This window comes from Dasypus novemcinctus, chromosome 6 (genome assembly GCF_030445035.2).
Source record: "Dasypus novemcinctus isolate mDasNov1 chromosome 6, mDasNov1.1.hap2, whole genome shotgun sequence".
Taxonomy (NCBI): Eukaryota; Metazoa; Chordata; class Mammalia; order Cingulata; family Dasypodidae; genus Dasypus; species Dasypus novemcinctus.
This window is the reverse complement of record NC_080678.1, coordinates 132,006,491-132,027,739: the sequence shown is the minus strand read 5'-3', so window position 1 is coordinate 132,027,739 and position 21,249 is coordinate 132,006,491. Positions and strand designations below refer to the sequence as shown.

The 21,249-nt window shown below is 38.8% G+C and overlaps 1 long non-coding RNA gene across 1 annotated transcript in view; it reads left to right on the top strand.

The window, feature by feature from the left end:
- The window catches only part of LOC131279037 (uncharacterized), a 57,010-nt gene that overhangs the window by 20,290 nt on the left and 15,471 nt on the right, over positions 1-21,249 (top strand). The window contains exon 2 of the long non-coding RNA XR_009186381.1: positions 7,451-7,566. This is a non-coding gene — a long non-coding RNA (uncharacterized lncRNA). The remainder of the gene's footprint in view (positions 1-7,450; positions 7,567-21,249) is intronic.

The following is a 21,249-nucleotide window of genomic DNA, read 5'->3' as shown; positions in this document are numbered from 1 at the left end:
TTTCTCTCCAGTGTGTGTTCTCTCATGTCATCTAAGGCCAGAATGAATGAAAGTTTTACTACATAGAGAACATTCATGTGTTTTTCCCTCATTGTGAAATCTCTTATGATGCTAAGGGCTGAACAGTAAGTGAATGTTTTCCCACATAGATGACATTCACAAGATTTCACTTTACTGTGAGTGTTCTCATGTTTTCTAAGGTCAGAACAATGGGTGAAGGCTTTCCCTCATAGATGGCATTACTAGGGTTTTTTTTTTAACCAGTGTGAGTTCTCTCATGTTGTCTAAGGACAAAAAAAAAAGGCAAAGGCTTTCCCATATAAATGACATTCATAGGGTTTCTCTCCAGTGTGAATTCTCTCCTGTTGACAAAGGCTTGAAAAGTGATTGAAGACTTTCCCACATAGATGACATCCATAGACTTTTTCTCCAGTGTGAGTACTCTCATGTTGTCGATAGTGGGACCAGTGGATGAAAGCTTTGCCACATAAAAGACACTCATATGGTTTCTCTCCAGTGTGAGTTCTCTCATGGCCTTTAAGTTGGGAACTTGTTCTGAAGGCTTTCTCACATAGATGGCATTCATAGGATTTCTCTTGAGTAGTAGTCTTCTCCTGTTTCCTAAGGCCAGAAGAGTGGTTCTGTATGTGGTTTTCCCACATACAGCATATGTGAAGGGCTTCTCTCCAGTGTGAAGCCTCTCACGTTGCCTAATGCTAGAAGAAGTGTTGAAGACTTTCCCACATAGATGGTCTTTTTAGGGTTTCTCTCCCTGTGAGTCCTCTGGTGCTAAGGATAGATTCAAAGGCTTTCCCACATATATGACATTCATAGGGTTTCTCTCTGGTGTGAGTTCTCTCATGTTGCCTAAGGGTTAAAGATTGACTGAAGCCTTTCCCACATAGATGACATCTGGAGGGTTTCTCAACAATGTCAGATCCATTGAATCATCTAAGGGCATACGACTGAATAAAGGTTTTACCATTTATGTGATATTCATATGATTTACTTCTACTGTGAACTGGTTCATGTTGAGTAAAAGATGACTGTCACTGAAGGCCTTTCCAAATTGCTGAAACAGGGTTTCTTTCCCTTGTGAGTTGACACATGTTGAAAATCTGTTGATCTTTGTGTGAATTCTTCTTGCAAATATATTACATCTAGAGGGATTCTTTCAAATGTGAAATCTCAATGACATGATGGAAGATACATCTTTCCTGCAGATATTTTGTATGGCTACCATTTATTTTTTTATGGCTGCTTTGCCTGCTTGAACTCTAGTCATGGGGAAATCCTATTCCTTCACTCCACAGTTCCTCTACTTGCTCCAACTGGGAAAAGACATCTGATTTGCAGACCTGAATACCCACCGAAACCAGATGATTGGTGATCTCTGCTGTGACATCTCTGAACACCTTTCTCTGGGACTGGTCCAGGAGAGCCTATTCTTCTTGGGGGAAGTCTATAGCTACATCTTTAAAGGCCACAGACTCCATAGGTTGCATTGGCAGTTGTCAGCTGAGAGCTATATTTTTCTGCATTTCTTTTACAACCAGAAAACCAGTAGTCAGCCAAACTGTGGAAGGCAGGCCATGGGGGTGATTGGTGAGCACAGGCAGCTTGAGACACTTGTTGGTGGCCTGAGAGGGAGATCTAGTTTTCTGTTGTGGTGGTGGTGGTTTTGCTTTTTCTCCTTATTTTGTTTATTTCTCTTTCTTTCATTTCCCCCTCTTTCTTTATTTTTCTTTCTTTCCACCTTCTCTTGTTTGGTCTTTATTTCATTCCTCTCTTCTCATCATTCTGATCTTTTATATTTTTCCTCTTACTTTTATTTCCACCTTTTAAATTTTTATTCCGTTTTTTTCGAGTGTGATTTTTCACTGTTATTAGTCTGGCTCTTTTATTCTTCTTCCATCCTTTCTTTTATTCTCCTTTTTCTCTTCCTCTTTCTTTCCCTTTTAGTGAACTTAATATTTCTTTGGTGGATGTCACATGACTTGTCCCAGAGTCACCAATGCTCCCCTGAGCCACTGTCTTTAAGTAGCAGTAATATTTTCCTATAAGATGACTGCACCTGAATTATGCATATCTGTAAGGGGGAAAGTTGTTGATTTATTTAGAGCAAGTCTAGAATAGTGATTTTTACATCTTTTAAGTGATAAAGATATGTATAAAATTACTCGGAGATGATTACTTAAAATACTGTTTGGAACTGTTGTTTTTGAACTTCTTTTAGTGGAAGAACTTTGTTGAAAAAATTATGGGAGCCTGGAGGGATCCTGGAGCCCTGCCTTCTGTGTCCTTTGCTTTTCTCTCCCTCACTCCACCACACTCGTCTCCACCACCACAGCAGCTCTTGAGGTAGCAGTTCACACCTCTCTTCTCCCTGTTTCCCTGCAACCCTCTCTCCAGACACACATACTGAGAATGGTTAATAAACTACAAAATGAAATTTCCTATTTGTAACTTTACTATTGGTTATCTTTATAGTCAGAAAAATCAACAATAGTAATTCTTAGAAAAAGCATAGTCTGAAAAAACAATTCTTAAAAGGTATAAATAGTGCTGTATAATTTGTAATAGTCCAACATGCTTACACTGGCACTTGGCCACAGGAAAATAGATTTCAGAGGAGGGAACTCCTCTCTCCATAGGACTACAGGAAAGACAGCAAGAGCCATTCAGTATTGGGCACTTGGCCTTCTTTCCTGCCCTTTATTCTAGGCTAATACACGACTCAGTGAATGGGGTATGACAGAACCTTCAGGAGAGTTTGAAGAGTCTCAGCCTGTAGTTAAGAATTGGCCTAGACAAGGTGCTCAGCAGGTCATTTCAACTTATTTATCTTGGCATCTAGTACCTGCTTAAAGTCCATTATGAAGAAGTGGTCTTTGCCAGTATCTGCTAAAGTTTTGAGATAGGCTATAAATAGTACCCCAACTGGATTTACAATAGTTATCATTTGAAAATAAGAATTCATTGGTTCTTCCACTATGTCACCCTAACTTCTGAAGGAAAATGTCATGCTTCTTTTGCCTGGGCAACACAAACACTTGTGTTTTCTTCCTCTTATGATCAAATGGGATCACTTTGCATCAGGTTAGACCACTTTTTCTCTCTCCTGAGTTATGTATCCAGAAACTAGCTCTGCTTTTAGTTTTCTCCCTTCTCAGGGTTAATGCCCTGATTTTCAGCACTCTGGCACCTTCCCCAGGAGTTGGAAGGAAACCTTGAACTTTATCTTTTACAGCCCTTCTCTCAGGGACCGTATAAGACTTCTGAGACTTCCCAGAGTTATTGATGTGGCTGTGTGGACTGATCAGTGATGATACACATTTTCATGAAATTAATTAATCGAACATTTCTTGAGTATTTCCAATGTGCTAGTCACTGAAGAAACAGCAACAATTCTACCCTTAAATGCTTAGATTCTGATTTGTCTGAGAGGAAGCTCCGCTCCGCTGAAGCGGTAGGGAAGGATGAGCCCAGGAGGAGGTCGGCAAGGCTGTCTGCTAAACCTGCTCCTATGAAAGCAGACGTGAAGCCAAAAATGACAGTGGGAAAGGATAAACCTTCAGACTGAAAAGTACAACCCTCAAAGGGAAAAGGGAAGCAAAGGGAAAACAAGCTGACGTGGTAACCAAGAAACTCAACAGGATTTACTTGCAGAAAATGGAGAAACTAAAAATGAGAAGAGTCCAGCCTCTGATGAAGCAGGAGAGAAAGAAGCCAGGTCTGGTTAAATATTGTATACCATGTCTTCTCAGTGGTCCATTTCTCCTTTCTTGTATAACCCAGAGGAATATTTTTATCAGCTATTTTTTTTTACATTTTTAAAATTAATGCTAATAGATTGTAAAGAATGTTACATTAAAAAACATAAGCGGTTCCCATATAACCCACTCTCCACTCCCCACCCCACCATTTTTGTAAATTGTATTTTTTTGAAAATATATACATTACCAAAAAAAGTTATTTTATAAATGCAATGTTTTTAGTAGCTCTAGAAGAAACAGTGTTAAGAAGATTGGGATCCTACTTCATCCCATTTTTTAAAGTGTAAATGCTTTTTTTTTTTTTTAAGGGGGAAGTCATTTGCTGGTTGTTTATTTCTTGGTACAACCAGAAAATAGTGGATATTGATAGTCTTTGACTATCTTGGATGTCAACTTTTTTTTTTTCATTGTAAAAAATATATACACATTTCTGGTATATTAGATGTCAACACTCCATGGCAGGGGGAAGCGGACTTGGCCCAGTGGATAGGGCATCCATCTACCACATGGGAGGTCCATGGTTCAAACCCTGGGCCTCCTTGACCCGTGTGGAGCGGGCCCATGTGCAGTGCTGATGCACGCAAGGAGTGCCCTGCCACGTCCTTGCATAGGAGAGCCCCCCACACAAGGAGTGCTCCCCATAAGGAGAGCTGCCCAGTGCAAAAGAAAGTTCAGCCTGCCTAGGAATGGTGCTGCACACACACGGAGAGCTGACACACAAGATGACGCAAGAAAAAGAAATACAGATTCCCGTGCTGCTGACAACAACAGAAGCGGACAAAGAACATGCAGCAAATAGACACAGAGAACAGACAACTAGGGCGGGGTGGGGGAAAGGGGAGAGAAATAAATATAAATATTAAAACAAACAAACAAACAAACAAAAACACTCCATGGCGTAGGGGTTGGCAGTTTTTGTACCTTGTAATGCATATTAACTGGTGATTTGAAATCACAGTCATGCATTGAATATGGTTGAACATTGTTATTAATCAGGGTTCTCTAGGGAAACAGAATCAACAAGAGATATCTGTCAATTGTATGTTATTTTATGAGTCTGTATTATGCAGCTGTGGGGATGCACAAATCCAGGTTTTGCAGGCAGGCTGCAACCAGGGGCTCCGATGAAAGTCCAATGAAGTTTCTTGATAAGTTCTGGGAGATGTTGGTTGTCCAAAGATGAGCTGGGAAATTATCACTCAATGCTGAAATCACTTCCTCTTTTAAGGCATTCAACTGATTGGGTTAAGTGTCACTCACTGCTGATTGCAATCTCCCTGATTGATGTAATTATAATGAGCTCTCTATGATTTACCACTGCAGTAAAGTCAATGGTGACTAAAGTCCATAAATGCCCTTGTATTACAGTTAGCCCAGTGCTTGCTTGACCAAACAACTGGGTACAATTACCTGGCTGAGTTGACACAGTAGCCATCACAAACATTTTAAATTACTTCTATTCCCCTGTTTTTTAGTAGAATTCTTTCTTGAAACCATCCCTTGTCTGAACTGTGTGTACTCTATAACATCCTTGGTCATGGCCATCCAGTTTTTCTAATAACTGTGTTATGTGCTGTGAAAGATTGGAAATGTGTGTTGTGTGTATGATATTGAATTGTGAATTAGTGGGATATAAAGATGGAACAGCTTATCAGCACTTGAAGATGTAGGTACTAGATAGCCTCTTAAGGAAAACTTACATTCAAATTTTAAGCTGGAAAGTAACTGGAATAACTTTAGAAAAACAACTACATGGCTTTTTAGGTTTTTGGTATTTATATTTAGAATTGTGTTCAGATTGTTCATAAATGTCTGTGTACTGAACTTCAAAATGACTGATAAACCTCAATTATGAAAAGAAAAAAACCCCACAGAACAGTGTTTAACCATAAGTTAAACCATGGACTACAGTTAATGGTATAATTATAAACATGTGTGTTCATCATTTGTAACAAAGGTACCACACCAGTGCAAGTTGTTAATAATAGGCTGGTATATGGGAATCCTGTATTTGATGCACAATTGTTCTAAAACCCTCAACTTCTCTAATTAAAAAAATAACCAAAAATCCCCACAGAGATTAGAGGGGAAACACTAATGGCTGCTTACCTAGCCAAACTTGGGAGGAGGTGGGCACTGTATTTCCTGAAAAGTTTTCTTTTGCTTTATAATAAATGAAATAATGATAGTAAGGGTGGGCAGGAGAGGGAACAGGGATTTATATAATATATTTTTTAAACTTTATGGACTGACTCGGCACTCAGTGTACATTTGTTGATGGTGACTTGTATAAACTGTTACTTAGGCATTATGCTATGTCTAATTTACTGCAGTAGTTGCAATTTAAAATTGAATTAAATATTAATCATCTTAACGTTGGTATTCTTTTATCTAGTTGTACTATGATATACTAGATAACATGTAAGAGAAGAGAAATTCATCCAGTTGATGGACTTTTGTTTTTCTATAGGATTATCTCTGATTCATTACCTAACAAGTCCCAGAAATGGGCATGTGTTTCTAATCAAAACTGTTTGTCCTGGAAGCACTGCTGACTTTGGTGGAAGATTTGAAATAGGTGACTCTTGGTATGAATTAATATGAGTTTCAGTCTATTTATTTGTTTGCTAGAGAGACCTTATCTATGTGTGTGTGTGTGTGTATGTGTGTGTACAAAGAAGATAATTTGTTTGGGTACAGGGCCATTCACATGTTTATTTCATGTGGGCCATTTATTTAAACCCTGGTACTTGTGTTAAGGGTTTCACTAATTATCAAGGACTGTCTTAAAATTAATTTTCAGACAAAATTTTTAGAGAAAATTGACTTTAGTTGTCTTTAGTTAAAAATATACCAAGTAGTTGGATGGCAGATCCTCTGGTCCTTAGTGGTTCTTCATTAACAAGGAGGTACTTCAATTCTCAGGTATGTGTACAGGGAAAGCTCTTCATTGCCAGTCACCATAGTTCTTCTTTTTGAAAAAGAGATGCCTTTTCTCCTTGTCAAAGTAGAATTTAAAAAAAAGTTTACAAATGATATGTCATTTCACTAAGTGTAGGACTCTTAGTCAACAGTAAGCAATGAGTGGACCAAAGTACAATTTCCCTACGTTATTAAATAATCCTTGGGAGGGCCAGTTAAACATTATCCTTATGTGGCATTAAAAGGAGGTGCCACCTACATTTTTGCCTTAAGGAAAAATTTTAAATATTTTTCTTAATATTGTAAATCTCAGAGTTTTTAAAAATGAATCTGTTTAAAACAGTAATTTTTGGTTTCAGGTTACAGTAATCCCATTTCATTTGTAGGTAGCCAGACAAAAAATACTCCAAGCTTTAACAAATGACAGCAATGTAACATGACCTTGCAGTCCAATTATGGCAAATATTAGAGGAAAAAATGCTTTTTTACATGATAATATTTATTGATTGAATCAAGGTGACCACATTTCTTGAGGACAGGCTCTATAGTTAATTCTTATTTATTATTTCCATATTGAATCCCCAGCATCTCATTCAGTGTAGATGTGCTATTTAAGGAATTAAGTATCCACTGAATGACACTGACTGAATAAATGAGTAATGTGTCAGAGCTGTGGAAACACCAGTTGTCTTATAGAAAATCCTTGGCTTTGTGTTTGCCCAAGTGAAGGACTGTTGTGTTCTGGCCCCCAGGGTGCTGACTGGGCCTGCCTGCCTCAGGACACCAAGCTCCATATCTGCAGAAGGCTTTGCGCCACCTCATGCGGGCTATGGCGACATGTCTTTATCCAGGGTCCCAGCAGAGTCTGGTAGGTTCCCACACACTGTTCACTTGGGGAGGGTGTGGGGAGTGGGGGGTGGGGAGAAGAGCAGAGCTTTTCAGACTGAGATGTGCCATCTTGTTAACAGCACAGTTTGGGGTCCCTGGGTCCCCAAGTTAGGTGTTTCTAACAAGCCATCACACTGAAGAGTAACAGTGATTATTGTGTTTTTTGGTCTTTATTTTCCCAAAGAGCATGGGTTCTCTGATTATAAAAGTAATACATGTGCATTATAGAGGATTTGGAAGGTTCAAATAAGCACAAAAGCACCCTGTAATTTGCCACAAGTCTCTTAGTATTTCCATATTTTTCTTAGATATGGCTTTAGGGGATATATTTTTCTAAGACTTTTGGTATGTAATACTAATGTGATTTCTTTAAATTAGATGCCAGCTGTCTTCCAACTGACCTGTATTGTCATTACCTTGCCTCAAACCTGAGTAGCTTGCCCTCGTTTTTCATGTCCTTCTATGTTTCCTTGTTCCTTCTGCGTTAGCCCTGTCCCTGTTCCCTCTCCTGCCCACCCTTACTGTCATCAGTGCTGCTCTCCTTCTCTAGAGGTTTAAAGCCACAGCCGTCTGCAGGACAGTCCTTTGCCAGGCTGCTTCTGGGTATGTCTGCTTACTCGCAGAGAGATCGGAAACAGCTTTCTTTCTCATTGTAATATTAATTACTCCATAGCAGATGCATTGTTTCCAGTTTTTTCTTCCCTATTATAGACATTACTATTCATACCATGTTAATATTTGTGACTTTTATTCTTTCATTGAATTGTTTCTTTAGGATAAATTCTCAAGAGTGGTACTCTTCAACTACGGGTGCAAATTTCACATTGCTTTTGCTCTCTGTTGCTATGTTATTTTCCAGAAGTGGTCAAACAATTTACCAGCGTTACTCTATTTACACTGCACCCACACGAGCTTTTGGTGTTATCATAGCAAGAAGAGACCTGATAATTTATTTGTGAAATGATGCCTTGAGCTTCTTTGATTTATATTTCTTTGATTACCACCCAGGATTATTTATCTCCTTTTGTTGTAGCTTAATTTTCTTTTTTATTTGCTTGATACTCTTTCTTTTTTGTAGTAATTGTGCATAAACAATTCTGTCAGTTAATAGTTGGTCTCTTCTGACCTATTCAAGAAACTGATGAAATGATAAATTTTACTAAAGTCATTTTAAGTATGATTTCCACTCAGAGTCTTCCCTATTTTACACAGACACTCTGTGCCTTTATTTTAGCTTCCAATAAAAAGGAAAAGGCAAGCACATAAAAAGATAGTTGAGGCACTCATTTAATACATTTCATTTGTAAATTAATATTAAGTGGCCAAGCTAGGTGGATTGTCTTAAAAGAAATTACAATGAAAGTAGCAACATTTGTTATATTTTATGGGCAGAAATTTTGAGGTTCTAAATATATTTTATCTGTATTCAAAAAGTACTGCATCATGTTACGTTAATTTATTGTTCTGCTCTTCATTTCCACCTAGTGAATGGCCTCTTCGGGGAAAAGGAATGCTTTGCAAAATTGAAAGGTTAGACAGCTATAGATGGAGAGCCCCTGGTTACTTTAAGTGAATTAGTCTTTAGCCATAGACACAGTACTGAAATCACTAATTAAAAGCATTTACAGTAGTCATGGAATCCCCGCTGGAATGTGTATTCCCTTTTCGGGGCTCCTGTGAAGCTTTATTTATATGCCTATTCAAGTGCTTATTTGTTGTCTAATTCCATTTATTTTTATATTTCTCTAGTGGAGTGTTAGCTCCCTGAGAAAATAGGCCAGGTCTTTTTTCGTGTTCATTTAGGCAGGCTCAGTACTTGGTATGCTGTAGAAGGTTCATAAACATTTGTTGGGTTGAACATTTCCTCAGAGCCACTCTTGGTGGTGTAAGCAACCAGAGAACCAAAGTACTACTAAACAGAAGTTTCTACAGTACGTTGTCCTTTAAGAAACTACTAATTAAAAATCTTGGTTTATGGCATGGTTCCTAATACTAAACAGATGGAGTGTGCGCCCTTAGGAAAGAATGTTATTATCTTTAAGAACTGGCTGAGTTTCTTTAAGTCAAGGTGGGCTAACCCAGCTTCTAACCGGCATTGTGGAGAGCAGCCCTGGATCATGAAGACGTTCACCTCTTCCTGGTGGGGCAGGCACTCTTCTTCCTAGTTATTAAAACCACCAAACCCCAGGGAATTACTTGCTTAAGTACTTTGTGTCCCTTAAGCCACACTCCCCTTAGGAGGCCAGACAGGGGTGCTTGAGCCTATCATTGTTTTCTGTAATCTAAAACCATCCCTTTTTGATAATAAAAAGGGTAGGATACATAGGAGCTGTGTTAATACTTACCAGTACAGCAAGATCACTGAGATGTTCCATTGGTAAAAGCCTGTGTGAAGGTCATCAGTTTTTTCCATCTTTCAGACTTCTTTAAAACTTAGCCACGATAACCTGAAATTGCTCTATCAGGTCCAATATTCTGAATTACATAGGACCTTATAGGACCTGAGCCAGTGATCAGGGTTTATGTTACTTATCCTCAATTTCTGAGTAACCTCGGAGAGCCTCACCCTTCCTAAGATGCCCAGAATACAGTTCTCATTCTATGCAATGACCTTGCCAAAACAGACCATATGGCTCTTTGTGCTGGCTCACCTTTGTCTCCCCCAGTTAACCCCATTTTTTCGGAAGAGATGTTTCTTTGTGTGCTTCCCACTCATGTGTTGAGAGAGGGCCACATTTATTATGTCTTGCACTTAGAAGACTCTCCAAGATCATGTCCACCTATCAGTAATCCAGAAGGGGCATTTAAGGAGTCACTGGGAAGTACTTTGGGTACTGTGCCTTGTATGGATAAAATAGTAGGCTACAGAGCTACTATTTTAAATGTGCAAGTAGTTAAATTGGCATACACATCTTTCATAGTAATAATGTTTTTCACTTCTAGTTCTATATTTGATCTAGTGCCATCCTGATTCTGGCCATTGGTCAAGGAGTCTCAATCCACCAGTAAGGATTTTAGGATACCCCACCAAAGACCATTTACTAAGCCTCAACTGACACAGCATGGCTCTCCAGTAGACAGTATCAAATTAGGCAATCTAGAATCACTCACCTCCCATGAAATCTCTTTGACCTGCCCATTCAGGAAACTCAAAGACTACATTTTGGGTTCTTCCCAAATTGCTAAAGTAATGAAGGTTGCCACCTTTCTGCCTACCATGGCTTCATTCATATTATCCCTGTCTTTCACTGTCAATTGGCATCCCTTTCGACCATATCCAGCTCCTTTGGACATTGCAGCCAGTACTTTCAGGATGTGCTCCACACACTGCCTCCACCAAGACCTGCTCCAGCACCTGAGTCAAGAGGAGAGATTGGACAACAGAGGAGTACATAGGGACACTATCTCAAATAGATTTTCTTTGGGGTGGGATCTTAACACTGGGAAAAGGAACATCCTGTTCTTATCCTGAGGCAGTACCATCTGTGAATTATAAGACCTGGAGGAACTTTCCCAGCCTAGATTATCAATGAATTTGGGAAAGTACCTTGCCCATTATACTCTACTAATCTAGAATCCATGATGAAAGGGTTCCCAACCATAGTGGAAGTTCTTTGTTTCCCAGGTATATTGGTCAGCTAAAGGGCTACTGATGCAAAATACCAGAAATCGCTTGATTTTTATAAAGGGTATTTATTTGGGATAGAAGCTTTCCATCACAAGGCCCTAAAAAGTCCACCTAAAGGTACTGTAAGAGGTACTTTCTCACCCAGAGTCTGTTGCCACATGTTGGAGCAGGATGGTGGGTGATGCCTGTGAGGGTTCTGTCTTACTCCTCCTCCCAAGGCTCCATGGTCTAGCTTCTTCCAGTCTCAGCCACAGACTGGGACAAGTCTTGGCTCTTTTCCAAGGTTTGTTTCTTTCCAGGCTCAGCTGCTCTGCTCTCTCCACAAGGCCAGCTGTAAACTGTCAGGGGAACAGCTTGACTCTCTTCCTGGGGCCTCTGCAATGTCTAATGGAGCCTTCACTCTTTCCTCATGTATCTGCTTCTTTGTGTGCTTACTTCCTGAACTCCAGGATCAAAACTCCAATTTTCTTCTCTGCCATGTCATTTTCTCTGTGACTACTACTCACGTACTACTGCTGTGGCCCAGTCAAAGCCTTAATCATTATTAATCAAGTAAAAGTGAAACCTCTGACTGCAATCCAATCTAATATGCCCAGAGGAACAGACCAGTTCACAACATAATCCAATATATATTTTTGGAAATCATAAATATTATCAAACTGCTACACCAGGTTTGTCAAGACCTGGGAATAGTACTCATTTTACTAGAGAAACATAATAAAATGAACCACACAGTGACAATACAAAATTCCTTTTTTCTAGTTACCATTCTGGACTAGGCACTACATTCTGGGTTGGAAAAAGAGAAGCAGGTAAACATTTTTCCAAGGAGATTATAAAATATTGTAGACATTTATATATAGGTAATTATAATACAAATGGGAATCCTATTATAGTTGCATGAACTAAGTGCTATAGTAAGGTTATCTCAGCAGATCTAGAAAGGAAACTAATTAAACAAGTTTAAATAAAGGAATAAAATTAAAATTTGTGTTTAATGTTAAAATTTTAGCTCTAGAATAATATGATCGAGGTAAACTGTACTTAAAATATATTCAGTGGGCAATTGGTGTATTCTCTTTTTTTTTTTTTTCTTGACTGTCTTAGCTAGAGGTTTATCAATTTTGTTCATAATTTCAAAGAACCAGTTTTTTATTTTGTTGAAGTTCTTTATTTTCTTATTTTCAGTTTCACTGATGTCTGCTCTAATCCTTATTATTTTTTTCTGCTTTTTTGGTTTAATTTGATCTCTCTTTTTTTTTTTTTTTTTTTTTTGAGTTTCCTAAGGTGGAAGCTTATATAAACAACTTGAGATGCATCCAACGAATTTTGATAAGCTGTCTTTTCATTTTTCTGTAGTTCAAGATATTTTTAAAATTTCTTTTGAAACTTCTTCTCTGACCCATGTGTTATTTATGTTTTGTTTAAGCTCCAAATATTTTGGAATTTCCATCTGTCTTTCTGTTATTGATTTCTAGTTTAATTCTGTTATGGATTGAAAGTTCTGTTCTTTTACATTTGTTGAGGGGTATCTTATAGCACAGTATGTGGTCTGTCTTGGTGAATGTTATGTGGGCTTGAGGAAAATGTATATTCTATTGCTGTTTGATGTTTCTATAGATGTCAATGAGATCCAGTTGATGGATGGTGCTCCTCAGTTCTAATACACCTTTACTGATTTTCTGCCTGATGAATCTGACAGTTACTCACAGAGGGATATTGATGTCTCCAAATATGAGTGGAGTTGTCTATGTCTCCTAGCAGTTCTATCAGTTTTTGTATCACATATTTTCGTGCCCTGTTGTTAGGGACATACATGTTAAGAATTGTTATTTTTTGGAACATTGACTCCTTTTTCGTTATGTTATTTCCCTATATATCCTTGATAATTTTTCTTGCTCTGAAATACGTTTTGTTTGAAATCAATACAGCTACTCCAGCTTTCTGTTGATTAGTGTTAGCATGGTATATTCTTCTCTATCTCTTTACTTTTATCTATCTTTGACTATGTATTTAAGGTGAGTTTATTAACAAAATATAGTTGGGTCTTATGTTTTAATCCACTCTACTAGTCTCTATTAACTGGTGTATTTAAGTCATTCACATTTAAAGTGATTATTTATATCATTCGATTAATATCTACCATATTTTAACTACTTTTTATTCATTGACATTGTGCTCTGTGTCTTCCAGTCTTTTTTTCCTTTTCTAATTTTAATCAAGCATTTTATATAATTCCATTGTCTCTCCATCTTAGAATTTCAATTATACATATTTTTTAAAAAATTTAATGGTTTCCCTAGAGGTTACAATATACATTTACAAGTAATCTGAGTACTGCTTCATGGGTAGTGCAGGTACCTTATATAACAGAATAATCCCAATTCTCCCCTTCCATTCCTTATAGCAGCCATCATATATTTAATTTATCCATAAACTGTAATCATTGTTGGTATTATAATTTTGAACAAACTTTTATTTGTTAGATCAGTTAAGCATAAGAGAAACAAAATATTTTACCTTCATTTATTTTTTCTTAACACTCTTCCTTTCTTTTGTAGATCAGAGTTTCTGACCTTTATCATTTTCTTTCTCTCTGAAGTGCTTCTTTTAACATTTCCTGCAGGACAGGTCTGTTGGTAACAAATTTCCTTAATTTTTGTTTGTCTAGAAAGTTTACTTCTCCTTCACTTTTGAAGAATAGTTTGCTGAGTTCTATAATTCTAGGTTGTGTATGTGTGTTTTGTTTGTTTGTTTGTTTTACTTTCAATGCTTTTAGTATTTCAGTCCAGTCTCTTCCTGCTTGTATTGTATCTGGAGAGAATCTGATGTAATTCTTACCCTTGTACCTCTATAGGAAGGTGCTTCTTTTTCTATGGCTTCTTTCAAGGTTTTCTTTTTTTCTCTGACTTACTTACATTTGAATAGATATGCCTAGGGGTGGGTTATTTTACATTTATCATGGTTGGTATTTTCTGAACTTCTCAGACCTGTGCTCTGTCATTAATTTTGGAAAACTCTCAGCCATTATTAATTCAAATAATTGTTTTGTTTCTTTTTTTCCTTCTGGTCAATACCTGCATACGTGCATGTTACACCATTTGTAGTAGTCCCACAGGTCTTAGATATTCTGTTCTACTTTTTCAGTTTTTATCTCTCTGCTTTTCAGTTTGGAAGTTTCTAGTTATGTATCTTCAAGCTTACTGTTTTTTTTCCCTCAGCTGTGTCTATTCTGATGGGCCTATCAAAGGCATTCTTCATTTATGTCACAGTGGTTTTGATTTCTAGTGTTTCTCTTTTATTCTTTTGTAGAGTTTCCATCTCTTTGCTTATGTTACCTGCCACTTTTTGCCTGCTGTCTGCTTTTCCCATTAGAGCCCTTAACATACTAATCATAGTTATTTTAAATCTTGCCCTAATAATTCCCAAACTGCTCTCATATATCAGTCTGATATTTACCCTGTCTCTTCAAATTGTGTGTGTGTATTGTTTGTTTGTTTGTTTGTTTTTTTTGGCTTTATGCATGCCTTGTAGTTTTTTATTAAGAGCCAGGCATGATGTATCAGGTAAGAGGAACTGAGTTAAATAGGTGTGCTTAGTGTGAGGTTTTATGTTTATCTGGCCAGAGTTAAGCTGTATTTATTTTTTGCTGTAGCTGTTAATGGAGGCTAAAATTTCCTGTGGTGGTCTTGTTTTTATCTTCCCTGTTGTCTGTGGGTTTCCTGGTATACTACTTCTAAAATACAGTCTGAGTTTTGCCATTTCAACACTAATCCCCTATTTTCCAGGAACCCTACTGATGTGGTTGTCAGAGGTGAAGGAAGGGATAGCTCTACAGTGCTGTGACTAGGTCTCATTCTTTTAATGAGCTGCTGCTCCTAGATGGTGACCATCCCAGGTGCTTTGCATCTTTTTAAAAAATCACCCCTTATTGGATAGTGGGGACTGGAATTGGGTATTTCCTCTTCCCCATGTCAAAAGCTAGACATGGAATTCAGTGTTCTTCGTTCACTGGGTTGGTTAGGTTCTGATAAAACTCAAGTAGGTTGGTTCTGGTAAACTAGCTTCTTTCGAGGGCAGCCCTTTGTAAAAGAGAGGAGAGTTCTCTGGGCTTTTTTTTTTGAAGATTTTTTTTCTATCCCCTGCCCTGCTGTTTTAGCTGTCTGTGTCCATTTGCTGTATGATCTTCTGTATTTGTTTCTCTTTTTGTCTTCCCTTCTTCCTCCTACTGGAAACAGAGGGGGTTTGTTATAGTTTGCCAAAAGGCTGTCTATGCAAAGTACCAGAAATCTCTTGGCTTTTATGATGGGGATTTATTGGGAGTAGAAATTTACAGTTCCAAGGCCATGAAATGCCAAATCAAGACATCAGCAGAGATGCTTTCTCACCAAAGTCAGTTGCTGGTGATACTGGCATTGTTGCCACATGGTGAAGCAAGATGGCTGCCCATCTCTACAGAAGTCTCTGCCTTCCCCTCCAGAATCCACCATCTCTTGGAGCTCAGCTGTGAGCAATCAAGCATAAGGCTTGTCTGTTTCTTTTTGGACCTCAGCTCTTTGAGCCTCTCAGGGGCTTCTGTTTTCCTGCAGTTCTCTCTCATGGCAGAGTCAAACATGGCAGCTCTCTTTTCCTGTGTCTGTCTCTCTGTGTCTCCTTTTATATCAGACCCAGCCAGAGGGTTAGACACAACAAGAATCACACCCCGATGATGTACTCCAGTCAAATGGATCTCACATCCACAGGAATGGATTAGTTTAAAACAATCTTTTGTTTTTTTTGGATTCACACAATTCAAACTGTTATACTCCACCCTATGGATCCCAAAATATATATTCTTTCCATATGCAAAATACATTCACTACATCACAATATTTCAAAAGCCTTAAATCATTTCAGTGCAATGCTAAGTATAAAATTTCATAGAAATCAGTTATAGGTATGCAGTTTGTCTTGGGGAAATATTCCCCTCTGGCGGTAGACCAATGAAACTTACAAAGAAATTATCTGCTTCCAATATACAAAAGAGGGGCATATATAGGATAAACATTTGCTTTACCATAAGGAGAACTTGGAAGGGAAAAGGGTGTCACAGGTCCCAATAGTTCTGAAAACTTGCAGGGCATACTGCACTAGATTTCGAAGTCTGAGAGTCATCCTTAAGATAATGGTTTCTTCTCCTTGGGGCCTCATGGGAGCCCATCCTTTTCGTGGGTTTGCCCAAAGGCCATACTTTCAGCTCCATGTTCCTCAAGCATCTGGGTGGAAACTGAGCTACCGATGTTACCCACCAAGGATATTGGAGTGATGGTCACACTTTCCCCAATCTCTGGGGGACAGGCTCATTCCTCTTAGTACAGTGAAATGGCAGCAATATTCTCTCTAATCTTTGGCATATAGGCCCAACCCCCTCAGAGAAATGGAGTGTTGACCTCACTCTCCCCAAACATTGGGAAATATGCTCCACCCTCTGTAGCCTGGGGAGACCAAACTCTCCCTTAACAATGTGCTGGAACATCCGTCCTCTTCGAAGGCTGGGACAAACTCACCTTCTCTGTACACATGGGTGGGGTCTCTCTCTTGGCCCAAGGGAATATCTTAATTCCAGGCTTCAGCTTCCATGGTTTTCCTTTTGATGCTGTTTCTCCCTCAGTCTCTCCCTCCCCTGACTTTTAGTCCAGGCTGACAGTGGTTTTGTTCCTACAGTTCTCACAGAAAGCTTGTTGGTTTAGATGAACCTCACAGGGGTCCAGGCATCAGACAGTAGGACTTTCCACCACAGATCCTTCCTGGATAACTGCGTTTCCAATCTTAACTTACAAGCTCCATGTTTAGTTAAATCCTCACATGGGGCACTATCATCTGGGGGCTTGTTTTCCAGAAGCTTAGAATTTCCCAAATCAGTCTTTGGTTTCTTTGTGCCCAGCAATTTAGTTCTCAGTTTATCTCTTTCCTTTTACATTTTTCTGTAAGCTGCAAGAAAAGCCAGGGTGCATTTTCCACATTTACTTTGAAACCTCCTCAGCTAAATGTCCAAGATTGTCATTTTCAAATTCTGCCTTCCATCTAACTTCAGGAGTCAATTTTGCCAAGTTCCCTGCAACATTAAAACAAAGATCACCTTTCCTCCAGGTTCAAATAATAGTTTCATCATTTCCTTCTAAGGCCTTATCAGCACTATATTTACCATCTGTATTTCTACCAACAGTCTCTTCAAAGCAGTCTAGACCTTTTCTATCAACTGTCTCACAGTTCCTGACAGCTGAACTCCAAGAGATGGTTTTATAAAATAAAACTGTTCCAGCATTTTTGGGAATTGCAAACAGCGTGACTCACTCTCCTGGTACCAGTTTCTGTTTTAGTTTGCCAAAGGGCTAAACCTTCCAATTCTACCACCTGAATCCCAAAAAGCCATGTCTTTTCCATGTGCAAAATAAAATATTTCAAAAGCCTTAAATCATTCCCGTTCCAGGGCTGTGAAAAGTCAAAACCGAGGCACCACCAGAGATGCTTTTTCACCAAAATCAGCTGCCACATGTTGAAGCAAGATGGCTGCCAATCTCTGATAAGATTCCAGCCTTCCCCTCTGGGTTCACCATCTCTTGAGCTGCTCTGTGGGCTCAGCCTCTTGAGGCTTCATGCTTAAGCGATCCTCTAGCCCTCTCTCTTACATGACAGGATCAAACATGGTGACTTCCTTTTCCTGTGCCTGTCTGTGTCCCTCTCTCTCTCTGTGTATCTGTTTATATCAGCCCCAGGAAGAGAGTGAAGAATCAAACTGAGTCACAGCTCACTGAGGTAGTCTAATGAAAAGCCCTAAATCCACCTTATCAAGTAATCTGATCAAAGGTCCCTCAACTAAATTTATTGCAATCAGAGAGTAGAGTATCATACCCAGAGGAGTAGATTAGTTTACAAACTAATGATCATTCTCTTTTTGGGATTCATAAAATAATCTCAACCTGCCACATTCTACCCTCTGAATCCCAAAAAGACATGTCTTTCCATATGCAAAATACGTTCATTACATCACAATATTTCAAAAGCCTTATATTATTTCAGTAGTAATGCTTTAAAAAAATTTCATAGAAATCGGTTATAGGCTTGCAGTTTGTCCTGGGGCAACATTCCCCTCTGGCTGTAGACCTGTGAAACTTACAAATTATCTGCTTCCAATATCGAAAGGAGGGACGTACATAGGATAAACATTTGTATTTTTGCTTTTTGAGATTCACAAAATTCACACTGTCACAGGACTTATCTCTAATCTTCACAGTGAGAACCTGGTTGGCTCCTAGGGGTAAAACTCCTGAAAGTGTGGGCCCCTCCCCCAAGGCTGCGTCTCCAGGAGTTTTTATCTCCCAATCTAGTCCACACTCAGCCTCCAGCAATTAGCCTTTCACTCTGCAAGAAGTCCTATCCAATACTTGCTCTAATCCTGTGAATATCTATAGTGGCAAGTCTTTTTAGTTTCCATGATGATGGTTTGCCTGTGACCTCAGTTGTCAGATGCATCTGGGAAGAGTTGTTGATTTTCAGTTTGTTTCTTTTCTTTTTTTAAATTAATAAACTATTTTTAGAGAAGTTTTAGATTACATAGAAGTGAATAGAAAGTGTAGGGAATTGCCATATAACCCATCCTTCCCCTCCCATATTTTCCCCTGTTAGTAATATCTTACATTAGTGTGGTACATTTGTACAACTGATGAACCAATACTGAAGCTTTGCTACTAGCCAGGGTCTTCAACTTACATGATAGTTTACACTTTTCACTGTGCAGTTTTATAGGTTTTGGCAAAATGTATAGGGTCTTTATCTGCCATTGCAATATCATTCAGAACAATTCCACTGCCTCCAAAATGTGCTATATTCCACCTGTTCTTCCTCCCCCTCCCCTCAGCAACTCTGGTAATCATATCTTTATATCAATGTTGTAAGTTCTTTGCTACAATATAATAATTCTACTTTGATTGGGGGTTGTATTCCCCCTTTATATTGTTCATTCCTCAATTTTGAGGCTTTTGGGATGATGTTGCCACTTGGCTTCATATTGGAAGAGGGCTTAGATCTTATGGGGCAGATGGAAAGAACTGTTTTGCTGGCAGTTGTATATACTCTTCAGTTTTGGGGGATGGGAGTTGTCCATCCTCAGCATTTTGATAGTTGTCCTGGGCAAATCTAATGGACTGGAGAGTGGGTAACTCTGCTGAGTATCAGGGTTCAGCTGGCATATAAACAGACTAAAGCCTTAGGTCTCTGGAACTTGTATTTAATGGGTATAATGCTAATTATTAGGTTCAAATGAAAGGGATAGAAACCTTAAGTCTCTGAAACTTATATTTAAGGGGTATAATGCTACTTATAGGTTCAAATAAAAGGGATAGAAGAATTGCCAGTAGGGAAATTATGAATGAGTCTAATTCCTTATACTGGGGAAACAGAATATTGTATCTTACAGAATAAGGTCCGCTGCTGGAATGCTGATTTCATGAGTATGTGCCTTGCCTGTAGTGACTGGATGTTACTAGAACCCTTGGGAGCACCCCTGTTTGAGGCTTTGTTTACTGTGTCAGTTAGTGAGATCTGCCTGAGACATGCATAAGCATGTCTGAAATGAACTCCTGGCTCACTTTTAGGTCTCTTAGCCATAAGAACTCTTTTGTATTTAATGTTTTCCCCTGTATTAGGGGTCTCTAGGGAAATAGAACCTATGGGAGATATCTGTAAATAGTATGAGATTTTATAAAACGGTCTCATGCAACCGTGGGGATGCACAAGTCCAAATTCTGCAGGACAGGTGCAAACCCAGGGCTCAGATAAGAGTCCTCCTTGAATTCCTCAGGAGATACTGGCTGCCTGCAGTAAAGATTGGGATTCTCGCTGTGAATGCTGGAATCCCTTCTCCTTTTAAGGCCTTCAGCTAATTGGATTACATGTCACTCATTGCTGATAGCAGTCTCTGCAGTTGATTGTAGAAGTAACCAGCCATCTATGCAATCAACTCACTGATAATTAAAGTCAATGTCATTGTATTACAATTATCCCAGTACTTGGTTGACCAAATAACTGATACCATTACCTGGATGAGTTGACACCATAGCCTAACCATCAAAGTCTACCCCTTGTCAACCTGGCAGCTTTATTATCACCTTAAATCATACTTGGTCTGTAAATAAAAACAACAGATTCATACATATATATGTATATTTCTGCCTAACACTATTCAACTGTACTACATAAATCAGAAACACGCTAATTCCCTCCACAATAGGGTGCAAGTACTTGGGTAGTATTCACTGTTAAACTTCACATCCTTAAATAGTGCGACATAGAGCTGTACACCTTATTTCATATAATAAGGGGAAAGGCTAGGGAAGAAAACAAAGATTCATTTTATGTATATATACAAACATACTCATAACAAAACAAGGAAGGAAGATTCATGATTACAGTTCTTATTTCTGTAACTGGTCATGTGATTGAAGTTCATATTTATCACTATTTTCTTCCACTATCCATTCCATGTTCTCTTTACCATTAACCAGCTCCTCAGCTGGCTGTGGTTCTTTACCTGGTGGGATGACCCAAACTTTCATTCCTGAAGATTCTGGGCCTTTTTTAGTCCTGCCTGGATTGGGTTGGTGCAGTTTTCCATTGTATTTAATCACAGGTCATGGTAGTATTAGGAGCCACCCTAGGGGATCTCCTGTATTCCTATTTCCCCTTGATAGCAGGATCAATTACCCCAGGAAATAGTAATTTCCTTCTTTGCCTGTTAGTAAAGAGGCATGAGGAACCCAAAGTGGCCAGGTGGCAGTCTTAACTTCCAGGTCAGTGGAATCATTGTGTTCCCTGATGGAAGCACTCCTCCTTTTGGCAATACGACCCACAGACAAGCAGAGTTTCAGGTTGCGAAAAAGGAGGCAAAATTTTTTCCTAGTGGATCACTCAGGGTAATAGCTAGTGGTGTCACTCCCATTTCCATCCTTGATTCCTGGACCTGTGAATCCTGGCTATGGGAGAAATAGTACCTTAGAG